The 12,531-nt window shown below is 33.8% G+C and overlaps 1 protein-coding gene across 30 annotated transcripts in view; it reads right to left on the bottom strand.

The window, feature by feature from the left end:
* Mbd5 (methyl-CpG binding domain protein 5) overlaps positions 1-12,531 on the bottom strand; it is a 437,449-nt gene that overhangs the window by 329,833 nt on the left and 95,085 nt on the right. For 19 of the 30 annotated variants that reach the window (XR_015450822.1, XM_087210017.1, XM_087210006.1 and 16 more), the window contains exons 1-2: positions 8,196-11,388; positions 5,055-5,167 (exon numbers count right to left, since the gene is read on the bottom strand). The exons of 6 other annotated variants lie outside the window; for them this stretch is intronic. The gene's annotated coding sequence lies outside the window, so the exon portion shown is untranslated. Of the gene's footprint in view, positions 1-5,054; positions 5,168-8,195; positions 11,391-12,531 lie in introns of those variants that run through there. 5 more of the 30 variants (XR_015450821.1, XM_087210032.1, XM_087210033.1 and 2 more) reach the window with 5 other exon arrangements.

Below are 12,531 nucleotides of genomic sequence, written 5' to 3' on the forward strand. Positions count from 1 at the left end.
AAGTGAAAGTGGTCAAATATTTAAATTTAATGTACAACACAACATTCTTTTATTTGCTTTTGTTTAAATCAACCTGTATCGTTACATTTTTAAATTAGTACTAAAATTATTAGCAGCATTTGGTGCTTTCAATTTAGTTTTGTAAAAAAATGCATTTGTTTTCTAAAATTCAAAGAAAAAAATCCATTTTTATTATATGCAGATAGATACAATGCCTACAGGGTAATATTTAAGTCCCAAGTCTAATATAGTGCTGTTGAAAAGAGCACTGAAATGGGAATAAAATAATCTGGGTTCTAGTCCACATTCAGTTCTTGAACCTGGGCAAATTCTTTAACTTCTTTGGGTCTCAGTTTTCTCTGATATTCAATAAACATGTTACAGTAGATAATCTCTAAGGGCCTCTCTTTTTTTTCTTTTTGGTACCGGGGATCAAACTTGGGGCCTTGCGCTTGCAAGGCAGATGGCAGAACCACTGAGCTAAATCCCCATTCTAAGGGCCTCTCTTGCACTGGTAGTTTAATTACCTTAAGGAAAATACTTTTACAGGAAGAATAATATTTACTAATTGATAATGTGGGCTATGGACTTAGTTTTACAACTCCAGAGCTTAGGTTTTACCACAACCATTCAGTCATTAACATTGAATAGAAGCTTAACCTTAAAGCTGCTTAAAGCAAAAAGGGTATGTTGAAGGCTGCCAAGCCAAGGAAGGGCAGAAATCATGGCACAGGGTTGCACAGATACATGTCATCAATCATGTCCTATGAGGTGGAGTTTTAGAATGGACCTTGAAGGATGGGTACAATTTTAACTGGCAAAGATGAAAAAGGAGGATGCTACATGAGGAGGAAATAAAACTCTAAAAGGAAAAAAGGAAGGAGTATTAGGGCAATGTTGAGAACAACAGAGTGGCCCAACTTGTAGGGAGCACAGATTAAAATTGAGAAATAATGTTTGATAATGATGGGTTCAAAATTAGTTGGAAGAACGTATTTTGCAATTGAAAATGTATATAACAAAGGCTGTATATTAAGTAAGAAAGGAGAAACAGTCTTGTTAGATGAAAAAAGGACTTAGGGAGCATGAGCAAAGAGATTAAAGGAAATTAAGAACAGTTTCAAGGCTCTAATCATTGTGTATACATAGACTCAATAAGAAGGTTTGGGTTCAATGAACTGGAGAGGCTGCTTATATTTTGAATTTTCTAAGTAAGATATCTAAGTAGAGCTAGCTACTGCTTTGGCTACTGATGAACCCTCATGTTTTAATCAAGTTATTTGTTGAATACAGCATTTGTTTTAGTAAGTGAGATATTAAATAAAACAGCTACAAGACCAAAGATTTTTTCCAGAGATTCCAAATCATTAATGATGGCCACAATAAATGCATCCAGAGGGGGACAACTGTCTCATCAGACCCTGCTTAATTTGTCTATTTTCAAACTTCCTAATAGCAAATATCCTGAAAATTTTCTTTTTTTAGCCAAAATTTCTACTTCCCTTCTTACAATTTATAACTTACCTAGGACTATATCTCCTCTTGACTCTCAGATTATAAATTAAATATGAATATACAGAAATACAAAATGCAGTTCTTCGTCTCAGTTCTTTATTTATAAAAGAGGATATTACAAAATACATGTAAAAACATGATTCTGTAAGTTCTCTGAAAAAAGCTCTGAAAATTAATCAATTTTATTCCATTTAACTTGCTGGGAAAATGGACACTTGAGGCTGTTTCTAATGACTTCATTTCCTAATTGTGATACTCCTCCTTAAGATGAACATGGGCTGGTGATCAGATAGCTCCAAAAATGCACAAGGCTATGGAATAAGTTGGATTTGAGAAGGATCAGGCAGTGGAGGAGCAGTGGTTGAGGGTCTTGACAGTATTACTAAAACCTAATGTCCTGAGAGTTCTTTACCTTTGGTGAAAGGAAGTCCCATCCCATGTGTGTGATTCTAGGAGGTTTGGCTGGTGTTTGTGGAGGACAAAGTCAGTCAGAGGTGCTTTCAATCCCTCAGAACTTTAACCCAAATAATCATTTTCTTGCCCCAAGAAATTGTGAAGAAACTTGCCCACTGGAATATTTAGGTCATAGAACAAAGAATCCTAAGCCTCCTTTCATTACTCAAATTAGGCAAATGAAAATATGATGATGATTATAAAAATAGTGACACATTCAAGGGAATCAATAATAATAAGAAAACAAACAGAGCCCTAAAACCTAGGGAGCTTCCAGTGGATTGGAGTCAAAAGGCTGGAAATTCATGTGTTAAAACTAAAAGCAAAGGAATAATGACTGACTGTCTGGGTATTTGTAATATTATGGCTAAGTAAGGATTCTTAAAATAGAAAGAGATATATGATAAGGGAAAAGGCTAATAAACCTAGAACTAAAAGTATTGAATGCCTCAGCAAAACTGTGGAGTTAAAAGAGGGTGGAGAAAGTAAAGGCATCCTCCAGGTCTCAGGTAGGAGGGAGAATGGAATGGGGAAATAATATTCTAAAGCTTTTATTTAGGAGAAGGAAATAGAGTAAATTGCTAGAAGTCTTATGTGGTTTCTGGTTTTTATGTATAATTTTGGAGAAGTGTGTGTTGGGTAATGAATACCAGAATAAAAAGCACGAGAGTTCTGCATTATCAAAATGTATACAAAAATATAATCCATAAATACTGGTAGTTAAGGATTGGGTTAAAAAGCATAACCTATGTAAAGAAAAAACTGAATCTTCCTTATTTTAAGAGAAATTTCAAATTTTTATAAATATATATGTATATATTTGTGTATTTCTTTATCTTTCCACCTACCTGAATATCTATGATTGATCTACAGATCTATCTAAAGTTAAGATAAATTAAAACTTTGCATCATTGCTAAAAAGTAAAATCAAATTTATTTGAAAGACTGGTAGATACTGGCCCATTAACAGAAAAAAATCATACTTCTAATATTCGGGGTTTTTTGTTTTGTTTTGTTTTGTTTTTTGGTACCAGGGATCGAACTCGGGTCCTTGAGCTTGCGAGGCTGGCAGCAGAACCACTGAGCTAAATCCCCGGCACTTCTAATATTCTTTAAGAATATTATCTTTCGGAAATGTTTAAAAAGTTCACAGGAACAGATGAGATACCTGCCCTCATTACCCTTCTTTGCAAATAAAACTTTCTAATGTAATATGTTTTTAATGGTAATTTTTCTTTTAAAAATACATTAAATCATATGCTTGTTTTTTCTGAAAATAGTTATGATTTTATTTAAACATATGTTTTCTGCAGAAAAGCACAGAAAAAAAATAAAGTGAAGGGAGAAATGTTAAGCCAGTAAGTTTATCCACATGAAAATCACATCTCATTATTCTTCTGAGAATAATTTACTTGGCATGGCACAATTTGTAAATCCTAAAGCTGCAAGGTAAGATGTAATACCAAGTTCTTTGAAATAACCTAAATGGTATTTAGTAACCCCAAGAGAAAGTTAGTCAAAACATGTCCTACAAAATTTTATATATAGATAGATATATTTATCTATCTATCTATCTATATATAGATATATCTATCTCACTTTTAACAGATTGAGAAATGAATAAAATTACTTTTGAGCCTAAGAAATGGCAGAAATAAACTTTTTATTTCCCCATAAGTGACTTCATAATACTTCTAAATTAATTGTTTTGAGACACAAATTGTGACTTTTTAAAGAAAAGTAACACTATGATATACTGATATCAAATATTCTCACTTTCTAAAAAGAACTATGTTGTTATTAAACAGACCACCAACCAATTATTTTTAGGGAGCAAGGATAGTATATGAATAAACAACATATAAATTATATAATTATATAAATTACTAAGTTATTCTTCAGATAAAGTTTCAGTTTCCTAAATTTTATGTAAATGTACAAATGCTGTACCTATAAAGACAAAACTACATGGTGATCATAGACAACCTTATGAGGTTCTGGTTTAAAGAAAATCATAATAAATTTTTATAGTTTAGTAAAACTCAGAGCATCTTGAAAAATAATGTATGATTAGTTAGATTAGGAGGCTGATTACAGCTGAAATGTCACTTTCACTCCTGTGTAACTTTCTCAAAGATTTGAGAACTGTCTTATGCTTAGTCATCCTCCAAATATGATTTTTATGAGCAAAGCAGTCAGCTATTTTTGTGTTATGCAAGATGAGAAAAGATGTATGAGTATTCCTTTTTAGCAATATAATTTGATTTTTATGCTTTTTCAATATTTAAAAAAGGAGTTCAGTTTTACATATCAGAATTTCCATATGGAGCCAGGCATGACAGTGCAGGTGTGTAACCCTAGCACTCAGAAGGCTGAGACAAGAAGATCACCACAAGTTCCAGACCAGCCTGAGCTATAGAGCAAGACCCTGTCTCAAAAACTTCAAAAAATAAAAGGCATATGGATAAAGTTCACTGAACATTAATTCCTGTTAAAAACCTGAAAAAATAATTTATATATCATCTGTGTATATTTGATCTCTATTCCAGTTCTTCAACCATAGACTTTAAGTTTCTAGAAAAATAAAAACATGAAGAAGACAAAATAAAACCTACCATAGATACACAAAATTCTTTCTTTGAATTCTTTAATAATATTTTTGATCTATTTACCAAGCTCTTTTGGAGTAGCAAGCATTGTGCTCAACAGATATTTCATTTACTCAAACCAATACATCTCTGCAAGTGTAATCATTCCCATTCTGTTAGTAAGAAAACAAACTGACCTCCAAGTTCTTTAAAATAATGGAAAGTCATTTAATAAAAGCATTTAATGTCAAGCTATGTGCAAAAGTAGACATTAGTTAATACATAGCATCTAAAAAGAAACACACACACAGCCAAATAAACATCAAGAGATGAAGAACCCATGATGCTGAAAAGAAATTTCAATCATCTGTAAGCATCAAGGAATTAGAAGCTTTAAGTAAAGGAGTTTTTTTCCAGATAATTAAAATGTATAGTGTATCCACTACTATCTAAAAGAATTTTCTAAATGTGCATGGTAATTTTCTTATTTTTCCTTACCGAATGAAGATAATGTAACTTTCTTTCAATAATATTAGTTGTTACAAGGGCTGGGGATTTAGCTCAGTGGTTCTGCCGCCTGCCTCGCAAGCGCAAGGTCCCGAGTTCAATCCCTGATGTCAAAAAAAAAAAAAAATTAGTTATTATGAAAATTCGAATCTCTTCTGGTTAATAAATTCAGTCAATATTAAGTAATTATAGGGCTGACCTCTATCAGTGAGTGGCTGCTGCTTGCCTTTACTGTAACAGGACTCAAAAGATCATATTTGTAAATTTCCAAATTTTTTTTTCCTGGTGGTGCTGAGGATCTAACCTTGGGCCTTCTGCATACTAGGCAAGTGCTCTACCACTGAGCTAACCCCCAGTCCTTCTTCAAACTTTACTGATAAGTTTCCTTCTTCCTCTTATCAGTTGGCTATTGTGAGCATGTCTACTATTGTCAGTATGCTGCTCACTTCATTACAAAAACCCAAAACAAAGCAAAACAAAAACAAAAACACAAAAAACCTGCAAGCCTCTAACCCTAGTCCTGGAGAAGATGAGACTGGAGAATCTTCAGTTAAATGCTAGCCTGAGCTACATACTGAAACACTGTGACAAACCAACCAACAATTGTAGGGTGGGGAAAGAGGTGAGTAAGTCTCTCTTTTAACCTTTCTATCTTTCGTCTACTCCCTAAACAAATACTGTGTGGTTATTCTGGGTTTCAGGGATTGTGCCAAATTTGGGTTAGAAATAGATTTTCTGTCACAACAACTATGAAGATGATGCCAATTCTCTAAAATACTAACCCTGTGGTCACTATTAAAATATACTATTCAATAACATACATGGTATCCTTTCAAATGTGTGAGTAGCTACCAGAGAGGATAAGTTCAAAGTCTTCACTTAAGTCTTATTCTCGAGTATCAATGAGATGGCATCTCTTTCCAGAGAAAAAGAATAACATTGTGATGTTGTAAGAGGGTAAGTTACATACGGTGGCTTATAAGCAGAAGATCTGTAAACAGAATGTGAAGATGAAACACTGTTTCTTCATTCATTAAATAAAAATTCATAGAACAGTACTGGAGGTGTAGCTCAGTGGTAGACCTCTTGCCTATCACGCATGGGTTCAATCCCCAGAAGTGAAACATAAACACATGCATGCACACAAAACAAAAGATTTACAGAACATTCATTCTATATGTCACACAAGTATCTAGATGTTCATAATATGAAGATGACTGAGAGATATTCTCTGACCTCAAAAACTTCTGTTTGTAAAGGCACTAAAACTAGTAGTCTCTTAAACTAATAAGCCTTTATTAAAGTCAATTTTATAACATGGATGTGATCTGCAATTAGTTGATGATATAACTTGACCTATAATCCTCTGTAAAAAAGTAACAAAACAGTCTTCTTTAATAACTTCTATGTTACATTTTATGATAAGAATCCCGTTCACCTATTAGCAGGAAATGAAATGTTGTGGATGAATGCAGTTTTCTGGTAAATGAAGCTTCATTTATTAGGTACCCAAACTATTTTGATTCTAATCACATTTGGTGAACTTTCTTAAATATATTACATATTAGCTGGTCTCCCCAGCCTTACCCATGAGAATCATTAACCATCATTAAGTGCATAAATTCCTCTGCTGCTCACTCTGGAGCATGCTACATGAGAAAGAGATAGATAGCAAATCAAATTCCCTAATTCAGCAGATCCATACTTGGAGCTTTTGATTGCAGACTCACATTTAACATGAGTCTTTTCTTTTTCTAACGTGTCTTAATATACACTCATTTCTCCCCTGATCAAGACTCTAAGAATCTTTTTGGTATAGTGAAACAGTTTCCTTTGGTCCCCAGACTAAATTTTGTTTACATAACATAACTCATACTTTATTAAATCATCTCAGATTAAAGTTTCAATTTTGGTGAGAATTTTCTATATGCTTTAGATATTTACATAGTAACAAACAAATATCCGTGTCATAGTAAATAAGAAGTCAAAAATAATTTTGCATGATTTCAGTGGCCCAGTTAGTCACTTATGATACCAGAATGACATAAAAGAATGATCTCTACGGGCATTTGAGGTATATAGGGTCAATGCTATACTATGTCAACTATCAGAACTACACTGATTATTAAATACTTTGTAGGAAAAGTTGAATGCTATCAAAAGAAACAAGATGAAGTTCTTTCTACCAATTAAATTAAAATTTATATTAATATTTTTCTTAATAATAATGATGGCTATTGGTGGGGCTGGGGATTTAGCTTAGTGGTTCCGCTGCCTGCCTTGCAAGTGGAAGGTCCCAAGTTCGATCCCCAGCACCAAAAAAAAATAGGCAATAATGATGGCTATTGCCTCCTTAGTATGAAAAAATGCTTAACTTGAAGCTATTGTTCTCCTAAATGTTCAGAGACTGCTTCTAAATCCATGGTTCTATAACAGAATTATTTTGAGGAATTACATCTGCAAAGCCAGTACAATGTCTGCAATGTCCTGAAATTACTTAAATTTGAAAACTGTATATGAATCACAAATTTAAACAGAAGAATTTTATTAATGCAAAAATTTTGGAGGTATTATTCAGGAGGCAGTTTAAATTTCAGAATGCTTTTATAAAATATACTTAAGTATTCTATAAATGAAAGTAAAGTTGAAAAATTTGAAAGCCATTTTTACATAGTAATAAAAATGAGCACCAAGTTCTACATTGTCTATTAGTGGGATAAATTTTAATGTCTGATATCATTTACAGCCACAAAAAAGGAAAGCAGACATAAAACTAATGTATTGTTTCCCCAAATTTCATCTTTTTTTTTTTTTTTTTTTTGGAGACAGGTTCTCACTACACATTTTAGGCTGGTCTTGAACTCCTTATGTACTCAAGGCTGTCCTCAAACTCAGTGATCCTCCTGCTTCAGCCTCCAGATTGCTAGGATTACAGGTGTGAAGCACCATGTCCAGTAACTTAAAATTCATTACCAACAAAATGTTCTCTTTTTTTATTGCTCAGTAACACGTACAAAACAATGGCAGCCTTCTTTTGTGCAATATATCTATCACAAGCATATTTTCACCAAGCACATCTTGTTAAGGCATAAAACTGATCTGAGTCATACTTTCGGTTAAGGAGTTCCTTACATTTCTATCAGCCACCATGGTGTTCCATTTTCTTTCTAGAACTCCTAACATTTGTCTGTTCTCTTGGAGGGTTTAGTTCTTTAAAACTGAGGCTGGAAGGATTAAAACATTTTGAACATGATTATAAAAATGCCAAAAAGCATCTGAAATCCCAACACTAAAACAAATAGATATAAAAGTTCAACTCTTAGAATTCAAAAGCTTGTAAAAAAACAAAACAAAACAAAAAACTTATAGTAGTGCTAACAGTAACATTCAAGCAGAATGATTTTAGAGAAATAGCACAAGGCTGTAATCCCAGCGTTTTAGGAGGCTGAGGCAAAAGATTGAAGATTTGAGCCCAGCCTGAGCAACTTAGTCAGACTTTGTGTCAAAATGAAAATTTAAAATGGGGAGGGGAGCCAGGGATGTGGCTCACTGTACTGAGGGGAAAAGCAAAGAAAAAAGAATTACAATGGTATATAAAGATTAGAGCAAACTTTTTTTTGGCATATGAAATCCATTAATTTTATTTTATTTATTTTTTTGAGATCTATTCATTTTAATTATGGTTTTTCTAGGACAGATGTAGATATTTGCTGATAGTTTTGAGATATTCAAACAGTGGCTCAGTGCCACACATACACTCATATGTGTATATGTGAAAATTCACACCTTCCTCCTCCTCTTCTTCTTCTTCTTCTTCTTCTTCTTCTTCTTCTTCTTATTATTATTATTACTATTACCTTTTGATACTGGGTGGTTCAGGCTGGCACTGAATTCACTATGTAGCCAAGGCTGGCCTCGAACTCACAGGGATCCTCCTGCCTCAGCCTCCCCAGTGCTGAGATTACAGGCGTTGGCCACCAGGCTTGGCTCACACATTATTTTTTTGTGTTAAGTGTCTTTTTAGTTGAAAAAGAGGAAATGTGCTCTGAAAGAAAATGGATAGGCACATAAAGCCAGAAACGTAGGATTTAGTTTCTGCTCTATTCCCAATTAGTAAGTGACTTTGGACTCTTTAGTTTGTCATTGTTCTACCCATTTTACTAAACTTACAGAGTTATTGTAATCAATAATACACACTCTATGTATTTACACTTTAAATGTACTGAATGTATGTAAAGAAACATGTACGGCTTCTTTTAAAAGTGGAGTTTCTCAACTAGGCTGTTACAGTAATTTGGTACTAATAAACAAGTACTAAAGTTTGCATAAAATTTTTTAATCTTAAAGATTAATTTCAAGGTAATCTTTACATTGTAATCATACTCTGAGTACATTCTGACATGTTTTCTTTTTTTGGTACCGGGGATCGAACCCGGGTCCTTGCGCTTGCGCAGCAGGCGGCGAAACCACTGAGCCAAATCCCCGGCCCCTGACATGTTTTCTTAAGCAAGGTCTCTGCTATCCATGTGAGTACTACCTAACTATTATATATTCAAGTCATACAGAGAAGGAGATTGCTAACTGCTATTTAAGTAAAAAGAACAGGGGGAAAAAGATAGCATTACTGTCTTTGTCTTACAAAAATAATCCAAGTTTGGGGCTTCTGCTTAGTACCATAATTTATTTATCTTATTCTGAGAAATCTGCATACAATGGATTCCATTGTTTTTTCCTTTTCATGTGTATGGAGAATAGGAGAGGGAAGCAGCTGGCAGGAGGCACTCACTATATATAGTGAAAGCTAGTATCAACATTCAGGCTATCATGTACAGTGATACTTAGCCATTAATAACTAAAATTTTGGGCCGGGGACATAGCTCAGTGGTTCCACAACCTGCCTCAAAAGTGCAAGGTCCTGAGTTCAATCCCCAGTACCAAAAACAACAACAACCACCACCTAAAATTTCTCCACCCCAAAACTTCAACAAATTTTCCTTTATAAAATTATCCACTTCTTGATCTACAAATCTCAGTATCCTGGTTGGGTACTTAATAGATGTTTTAAACATATCTTTACTTTAGTTATTGGTTCCTATTAAATGGCTTTTTATAGAAGAAAGTATACAGTTCTATTTCTAATATATTTCTAAATACCCCTGAAACAAGTAATTTGGCTCTATAAATGTTTTTACTTTGCTTTTCAGTATAGGAGAGAACTTGGCATAGCTCATCTTAAAAAAAAAAAATGGAGGGCCGGGGATTTAGTTCAGTGGTCTGCCGCCAGCATCGCAAGTGTAAGGACTGGAGTTCAATTCCCGATACCAAAAAAAAAAAAGTGGAAACAAAATATTTTATACCATTATCATTATTTCAGTACTTACTGAGTTATTAAGTAGCAGTCATAAACTGTTAGCCACACCGTCCTAGTCCTCAAGAAATCCTAATGTGGGCTGGGGATTTAGCTTTAGTGGTTCCAGCGCTGGCCTTGCAAGTGCAAGGTCCCGAGTTCAATCCCCAGTACCAAAAAAAGAAAGATCCTAATGGGTGAGGCAATAATAAGTAAGACATCTTCAGTACAAAGTACTAAGTATTAAAAGAAGTTAAATAATGATGAGGAACTATAAGGCTATACAGGAAATATCGTTGAAGTGAAAGACAGTCTTTCAGTCTTCGCAGTCAAAGTCAAGGACTGAAGTGTGAATGGGAAAGTAAGAGAATGCCTAGGACGTTCCAGTACGGCCCTGCAAGCCTGTGATCCCAGCACTCGGGGGGTAGGAGGAGGAATAGTAAATCTGAAGCCAGCCTGGGCAATTCAAACCCTATTTCAAAATTTAACAAGGACTGGAAGGCCTTGGGCCTGGGTTCAATCCCCAGTGCTTTTCACATTTGTTCTACATCTTGGGTAAATGAAATCATATATTTTCATGTTAGAAACCTCAGAATCATCTTCTGATGACTATTTTTTGTACAAAACTCCCAGTCTACTCAGTAACCGGACAAAAACGTAGAATTTGTATCCATACTGTTTTTAACATTTACCTCTCTTTCAAAGTCCCATAACTTCCATACATCTCATTTGGATTAAAATAGTTTTCTGATTCTCTCTGTCTTTTGTATTTTTAGAGAGAGAGAAAGACACACAGAGAGAGAGAGAGAGAGAGAGAGAGAGAGAGAGAGACAGGCTAAGGTATTTCCAGCAGAAAAGACTGAGTAAGAATTTATATAGTATATTATATGCTTGTCATTATCATTTTCCTTTAAGAAAAGTTATGATATGGAAAAGAATTAGAAAAGACAAAAACTTGACTTTAAGTACTATTTCATTTTCATGATGTATGTATATTTAGCAACATTAGCTTTTAAGCATATATAAAATGACACTAACATATTTGAGGCAGAAAAGGAATGTTTAAACTATTTTGGTAATAGTAAAATGCTAAAAATAAAAACAAAAAACATGAACCAAAAACCATCCTAAACAATAAAATTTCTCTCCCCAAATAAGGGACTATAACAATTTGAAAATTATGGACAACTCATATGGAATAATATATCACAAAGAGAAGTAATTAATTACTATATTTTCATTGATATGTTAAAAATCATTATCCTTAGGGGATTCATTTCAAGACCTCTGCAGATACCAAAATCCGCAGATGCTCAAAGTCCTTATATAAAATTTGAACATAGGGCCGCGGATTTAGCTCAGTGGTTTCGCCGCCTGCTGTGCAAGTGCAAGGACCTGAGTTCGATCCCCGGTACCAAAAAAAAAAAAAAATGAACATACTCTGTGCATATCCTGTCACATATTTTAAATGATTTCTAGATTGCTTAAAAGCCTACTACAATTTAAATGCTTTGTAAAACGTTGTTATACTTTATTGTTTAGGAAATAGTAACAAAAAACAGTCTGTATATTTCATTTTGCTTGGCAGTTGGTTGACTCTGGATATGGAACTCACAGATACAGAGGACCAACTGTACTCTATTTACTTGATTTGCTGTAGTAAAATTAGATGTAAATACATCTTCCATTTGCTTAAATCTTTCTGATAAAAACTTTAAATTTAATGCACACATCGAGTATAAGATACCTCTTAATTTCAGAAATATTAAAATGTGAAAAATTTTGCATTTTGAAATAGAATATAATAATGCTTGTACATGGTAGGAAAATTGGAAAGATGAAAAAGAAACTTAAAAGTGGGAAGAGAGGCATTTAATTTTTACTTTCTAATTTTTAAACTTAGAACTCTTGAAGACACTGGCATAGGAAAAGATTCATGAGCAAAACCTCAGTTGCACATGAAATAACGCAAACAATCAACAACTGGGATCTCATTAAAAAGCTTCTGCACAGCAAGAGAAACCACCAGCAGTGTGAAGAGACAACCTACAATGTGGGAAAAAATTTTCACCAGCTGTTCCTCAGACAAAGATCTACTATCTAGACTCTATAAAGAACATA

This window comes from Heterocephalus glaber, unplaced genomic scaffold (genome assembly GCF_053883595.1).
Source record: "Heterocephalus glaber isolate CG9 unplaced genomic scaffold, H.glaber_assembly_v1.0 deba00001097, whole genome shotgun sequence".
Lineage (NCBI taxonomy): Eukaryota > Metazoa > Chordata > Mammalia > Rodentia > Bathyergidae > Heterocephalus > Heterocephalus glaber.